General features: G+C 48.4%; 1 pseudogene; it reads left to right on the top strand.

The window, feature by feature from the left end:
* The first annotated feature begins 2,879 nt into the window (after nucleotides 1-2,879).
* LOC120838098 lies at nucleotides 2,880-5,101 on the top strand (annotated as a pseudogene).
* Nucleotides 5,102-6,805: the final 1,704 nt, after the last annotated feature.

Genomic DNA, 6,805 nt, shown 5'->3' with positions numbered 1-6,805 from the left:
CTGCATTTTTATTTTATTACGCCTCCGTATGTCTCATCATATAATAGAAATGGAGTGTTTTTACGTAGTTAACTAAAACTGAACGTCGGAACTATCATTTTCTAATTTTGAAGAAAAGGAATTTGTGAAATATCACGACTTGCGGGCACATGTCGACGGCTCGGAACCTGGGGAATTGTGTTCGACTACGTAAAATTTGCAAATATTTTGCCACCCAGTGCTACTTTGAATAAATAGTCACTGACAGCTATTCTTTGCCTTACCTTATGAGTAGAGCGTGAGCACGTGGAAAAATATGCCCTTGTAGTGATAGTGTCCGATGAATTTTCAAACGGCGTTGCATCTGCCTGTTTTTTTTTTCTTTCTAATTTTAACCTGGAGATGCATTAATTATATTTATTTATTTATTTATTTTTATTATTCCGTGCCTCAGAACGACTGAAGTCAGTTTTGGTATGAAGCACATGCGTATACAGTGAACAAAACACATGAGGAAATGCTACATGACTATGAATCGTAGAGTGAAATTTCTAGTTCACGTTTAAAAGAGATGTAATCCGTAAAAGCATCTAAAGAAGATTTCGATGAAATGTCATTAAAACATACGGCTGGTCGGACAGAGCTTTTCCTGTGAATCAGGATAAAACAAGCATACGTGTCGGCTGAAACGTACTGGAACATGAAAATTGAAAGAACATACCAAGCTGCTATCTATCTGACCATGAATTATCTTGTGCATCAGTAGTAAATTTCTCGCAGTTCTTCGACTTGATAACTTTTGTAAGCCGAGATTCCCGAGTATGTAGGCATAGTTGTAGTAGCACCTACGTTGAAAGTGTCGGTCGTAAACAATTCTAATAAACCTCTTCTGAACATTTTCAATCTGTAATTGTAATAGAGTTCCACACAACACTTGCAAACTCAAGCAAGGAACGAATAAGGCTAGAAAATAATTGAATAATACATATTGGGTTTGAAAACTCTCGGGTTAGTCGCGAGATCATGCCCAGCAACCTGAACCCACAATCTGAGAGACATGATGAGAAAAAGAGATGACTGTCGAAATAAACACCGAGGTCACGAACCACTGACACGCGTAATATAACAACGGAATCAATAAAATAGTCGTTAGAAATCGCCACCCGTCTCCTACACATTGATAGCACTTTCGTTTTATCGGGATTAATCAACAAAAAGTCTGACGAACACCATTCCTGCGCTCGTGACACATCGTCCTGGAGTAGCTCGCAGTCATTCAAACATAACTTCAGATCATCTGCAAATAGCAACAACTGCGAGTTCTTTACGCACAATACAACATCATTAATGAATATAAGAAACAAAAGTGGCCCCAGGTTAGCCCCCTGTGGGACACCGGACGAAAAAACTAACGCGTCAAAAAAACTGTCACCAATTCGCACACTGCTTTTACGATCAGTAAGATAAGACTGAAATCACTCGGTAAGTTTGGGAGAAACGCCATACAGAGAGAGTTTATGCAAAAGTAATTTATGATTTACTCTGTCAAAAGCTTTGGACATGTCGAAGTAGATGGTATCAACTTGACTGCGAGTGAGAACAAAAGTAACAGGATATTGAAGGAACGAACCAAGGTTCGTTTCCACCGAACGACCCTTTGAGAAAGTGTTTCGTTTTTATTTTAGTTGTCAGGTAAACACAAAAGTGGATGAAAACATACTTTTTATTGAATCTATAATACCGCCGTGCGAACTGAATGTAAAGCAAAAGGAAATAATGGAAAAAACACTTCGAAATGTTATCTTGAGTCACAGTAGATATGTCTATGTAACATGCCGAAGCTTCAGATACTTCTTCGCGTGCTGCCATTGAGCCAACGCGCTTTCATCCTTGGGCACACCAAAAAGAGAAAGTTCCTTCTTACACGATTTGTAACCGGTCGTGCACCCGGGCACAAAACAACTGCTTTGCTTCCTAAGCATGAGTACACACAGCCAGCACGGGGGCAGAATAGTTTAAAAGCGAGCTCAACTTCGGCATCGAAAGGCGATCAGAGCGGCTGGCATCCGTGGAGACGGGGCGAGCGACGGCCTCCGGCTGGACGGCGACGTGTAAGTGAGCGCGAGCGCCCCCACGCGGATTCCTTCCCGACGGCTTCAAGGCCTCCCATAGGAGCTGCTTGGCGCTCGTCACACTTCTCCTTGTAGCCACTGTAGCCAAAGCAGCCGCCGACATAATCCTGGAAGCCGTCATTTTTTTAACTCTGCTCGTCTTGGCTCCAGCCAACTTGTCATCACGAATCCTCCTTGGAGAAGCGCAGACTGTTTGCGTAGGGAGGCACTCACTTGATCGAATGATGTTTTAGGGAATGCCCACGTTTCATCGAACGACACTTTAGCGAATAGTCGGACGCCGCGAAGCGGCGTTTTCGGGTGGGCCAAGTGAGTTCACATTTTTGTAATGAGCTGCCGCAGACTGTCGCCGCGAAGCGGCGTAAAGCGCAGCGCAACGGATGGGTTAACGCGCGCCCCCGTTATTCGCTAAAACGACCATTCGCTCGAATGTCGCCGTTCGCTAAAATGTCATTTGTCTTGTGATATGGACCCCTGGTGCCTGTCGCGAGCTTTTGTCGAGCCTTCAGCCAGTCCAGCCAGCCACCACCAACTCCCTCTTAGCCCAACTACTTATCGTGTACCTTTAATGTAAATATACTTCTCAATTTCTTTACAAGACTTGGCCTTCATGCCTTACATCTGGCGCAGTCGACTCTGAACCGTGAAAGCCTACACTAGCCCGACCTCCAGTCTTGCCTCGAATCGCCTGGTTTCGCCTACGCCCCGACTTGAACCTGACATGAAGCCATGCCAGGCATTGTCTGAAGCGAACTGGATGCAAGAACTATGTCGTGTCTAAGCGTCAAGCTTATTAAGGAAGAGCTCGCTGCACGTGAGCTGGGCACTTCCGGCTCAAAAGAAGCCCTCATTCAGTGACTCGCCGCGGACATCGAGGCGCGCCGCAAATCTTCGCCTTGCCTAAATCAAGCGTCGGCCTGTGCCGCTGGCTCTTTGGCACTTGACCCCATCACGCTACAAAACCTAGCTGTTTTGTTGCAGCAGTTGCCTCGTCCTTCAACGACAGTTACAACGTTACCAGACCTGTCCGCTTCCCTCTTACAGTTCGAGGGCTCGCCAAAGCAAAACGTGAAAGAATGGCTTGAGGATGTTCGTCGCGTCCAGCAACTTGCGTCATGGGATGACGTCACCACCCGGCTCATCGCAGCAAGCAAGTTGAAAGGTACAGCACGAAACTGGCACCTTGCGTTCGGAACCCAATACGACACGTGGCTAACTTGGAGAGACGCCCTCAAAGAGACATTCATCACAGAATGGACCCTTATCCACTGGCAGGAACGGGTGATGGACGTGACTCAAGGGATTGGCGAATCCCTTCATCAGTACGCCTTCGCCAAATTAAAGATAATCCAACGCTGCCCTGTAACCCTCAGCGATCCGCAGAAGATTGACTACCTACTCCAAGGCATGCGAGACCAACATATCGTCGCAGCATTGGCAGCCAACAGGCCAACAACCGTCCAAGCCTTTCTTACGACATGTACGAGCCTGGATAGGTCCGCCCAACACGCCAAGGCAAGCCCTTTGACTACTCCTGCCCATCCAAATTACCAATCACATTCGTCTCAGCTAGATCCGAATGTCCAACCCACCCTACTCAGCGCTCTGAATGGACGTCACCATCAACCACAGCCTCACGTCAACGCATCGCGGACCTGCCCATCGACTTGCAAGAAGCTAGGTACCAAGCCATCTCGTCACAATATGGAGCTCCAGCGTTTCGTAGTGGCCAGGACTTGTCCCAAGTGGTCTGCTATAAATGCAAACACCTCGGTCACCTCGCCTCGAACTGTACAACATACACCAATCAGTCAGCTCAGGCATCGTCGTCAGCAGCTAGAGCCATGCCTACAGCGCCATTACCATTAGCTCTTCATACCATGCCAGCAGCCCTTGAAGGCTCTCAGCTGCAGTGTCCATTCTTTTTAGCCACCATCACTGGAATTGGAGACTATGATGCGTTCCCAGACTCAGGTTCCAAGCTGACTCTCATAGCAAAGTCGCTTGTTCCAGAACGCATGCTACATCCCTGGGCTGAGCCTCCACTGGAAGTTGTAGGAGGTACCACCGTACTCCCAGCGGGTGCAGCTTTACTTAAGATCACCATTGGCCCAATCGCGGGAGTCGTCCAGGCCGCGGTTCTGGAACACAACATCCTTCCCTTCATCATTGGTGAAGATTGGTTTCGAGCCGCACAGGCGCGTCTGATCTTTGAGCCTTTGCAGCCCGTCCGGCTCCAGCATACGGCCGCAGGTCTGTCTATCATAGCAGAACGAAAACTAGCACCACGGATGTCCAACGCCGTAATTCTCACCCAATCGAGCCTTAATTCACAAGTGCAGACCATGTCACAGGACTGCTTGCAGAGAGAGCCCTTGCCGTCGTCGGAGCAGCCATCCTGGCAAGCCTTCGCCCAAGAAACTCCACGTTTGCCTTTAAATAGTCCCAATGCCGAGCTACCAGCCCAGATAGCCGGTACTGTTGCTAAAGTCATTCACGCTGATCTTCCGCCAGCCCTCCTTGGAGATCAGTTATCTTTCAGTCAAAATATTGTCATTGCCGATATTTTGACTCAGCAGAATGGGGTCTTCGCCCGTCACGAAGATGACTTAGGCTATTTTACAGGCATGCAGCATCGCATTGACTTGTTACCAAACGCCTTGCCCTACAGCCGTAGCCCATACCGATATGCTCCCAAAGACAGACAGTTCCTGGAAAAACAGATGAACAAACTTCTGGACCAAGGTATTATTCTTCCAGCATCTGGCCCATGGGCTTTTCCAGCGGTCGTAGTGTCTCGCGGTGATAAGAAACTTTTGTGTGTTAACTATGCGCCACTCAATGAACGCACAATCACAGTGGTGTACCCCCTGCCTCTCGTGGATGATATCATCCATGACATCGCTGGATGCACGTACTTCGCTACCATGGACTTGAAAAGTGCATACTGGCAAGTCAGCCTCCGCCCCCAGGACTATGAAACAACAGCTTTCATCACTCACCACGGCACATACATGTGGACTCGGATGCCGCTTGGTTTGAAAAATGCGCCAGCCACATTCTAACGTATCATGCAGACAGTCTTTCGAGATCTGAAGCCCCGCCATGACAAGTCTGGTATTCGCGTATATCTTGATGACATCCTTGTCTATGCTCAGTCGTTCGACACGTTTGCGCAACTTCTTCGTGAAGCCCTCCAATTGCTTCTGGACAATGGACTTAAGGCCTCGTTAGACAAGTGTCGTTTTGGCCTTCCACAGATTAAGTTTCTCGGATTTGTTGTATCCAGCGCCGGCCAGCAGCCAGACCCTGACAAAGCCGCAGCCACGTGCCGCATTAAAACTCCTCACAATCAGAAGCAGGTACTCTCATGGGTACAAGCAGCTAGCTTCTATCAGCGCTTCATTAAGGATTTTTCCAAAGTTGTGACCCCGCTACAAGCCCTCATCAAGGCCCCAGAGTTTTTATGGACCCCAGAGTGTGAGCAAGCCTTCCAGACAATCCGCACAGCTCTGACCCAGCCTCCCCTCCTTGCTCACTTTGCCCCAAATGCTCCCACAACAGTGACAGCTGATGCCTCTGGCACAGCATTAGGTGTGGTGCTTTCACAAGTGCAAGATAACAAGGAAGTTGTTATCGCCTATGCCAGCCGTGCCCTCACTCCAGACGAGCGAAAGCTACATAGCAATGTGTGGGAATGCCTAGCCGTGCTTTGGGCAATCACCATCAAGTTTCTTCATTACCTGGTTGGTAAGACGTTCACTCTCATCACAGACAACTGGACTGTGGCATGCTTGACAAAGAGTGCGAAGCCCTCTTGCCGATTCACGTCTATGCTTATGGACTTGGTCGAGTTTGACTTTTCGGTACAGCATCGCCCAGGTCGTCAAAATGTGGTAGCTGACCACTTATCCCGCTTGTCATGTGCTACCATACAGTCCCCTTAGTCCCTATCTGCCCTGCAAAACGCAGACACTGAATGCTGCGCCATTCTGCAGAGCTTATCCAATGCAGATGAACCAACAGCGCTCACCCTTGTGGACAACATCTTGTACCGCCGGTCTCCTTCAGGCACGTATGCTGTTGTCACTCCATCAGTCTTGCGTCCAGCAGTTCTTCAGGCTCTACATGACTTTGCAGGACATTTCGGCATACAGCGAACGGTTCAAAAAGTGCAAGATCGCTATTGGTGGCCACACATGGAGCAGTCAGTTCAGAGATATATGTCATCTTGTCAGACCTGTCAACAGGATAATCGTCCAACATCTCGCAACGTTGGACTCCTCGGTAGGATGCCCACATCGGACGTCCCTTTCTCGAGCATTGCCATGGATCCTGTGACCATGCCGCTCAGTGATGATGCCCGATACATCCTGAATGTTATAGACTTTGCAACTCATTTTCTTGCACCAGCAGCAGTATCGTCGACATCTGCACGTGACGTCATTCAACACTTGCATCGAATTTTTTTATATATATGGAACTCCGGATCACTGTCTCTCTGATCACGGCTCAGCCTTTGAATCAGCGGAGTTCAAGCGCTTCATGCGCCTACACAGCGTAGAGCTCCACTACTCCTCAGCCTACCGGCCTGAAGGTAATGGCCTTGTAGAGCGGAGCAACGGAACACTCCTCACAGTGCTGCACAAGATTAGTGCATTGCTGCCTTTGCCGTTAACACATCAATTAATTCG

The sequence above is a fragment of the Ixodes scapularis genome, unplaced genomic scaffold, assembly GCF_016920785.2.
Source record: "Ixodes scapularis isolate PalLabHiFi unplaced genomic scaffold, ASM1692078v2 PGA_scaffold0__279_contigs__length_252992795, whole genome shotgun sequence".
Taxonomy (NCBI): Eukaryota; Metazoa; Arthropoda; class Arachnida; order Ixodida; family Ixodidae; genus Ixodes; species Ixodes scapularis.
This window is presented reverse-complemented; position numbering and strand designations above follow the sequence as displayed.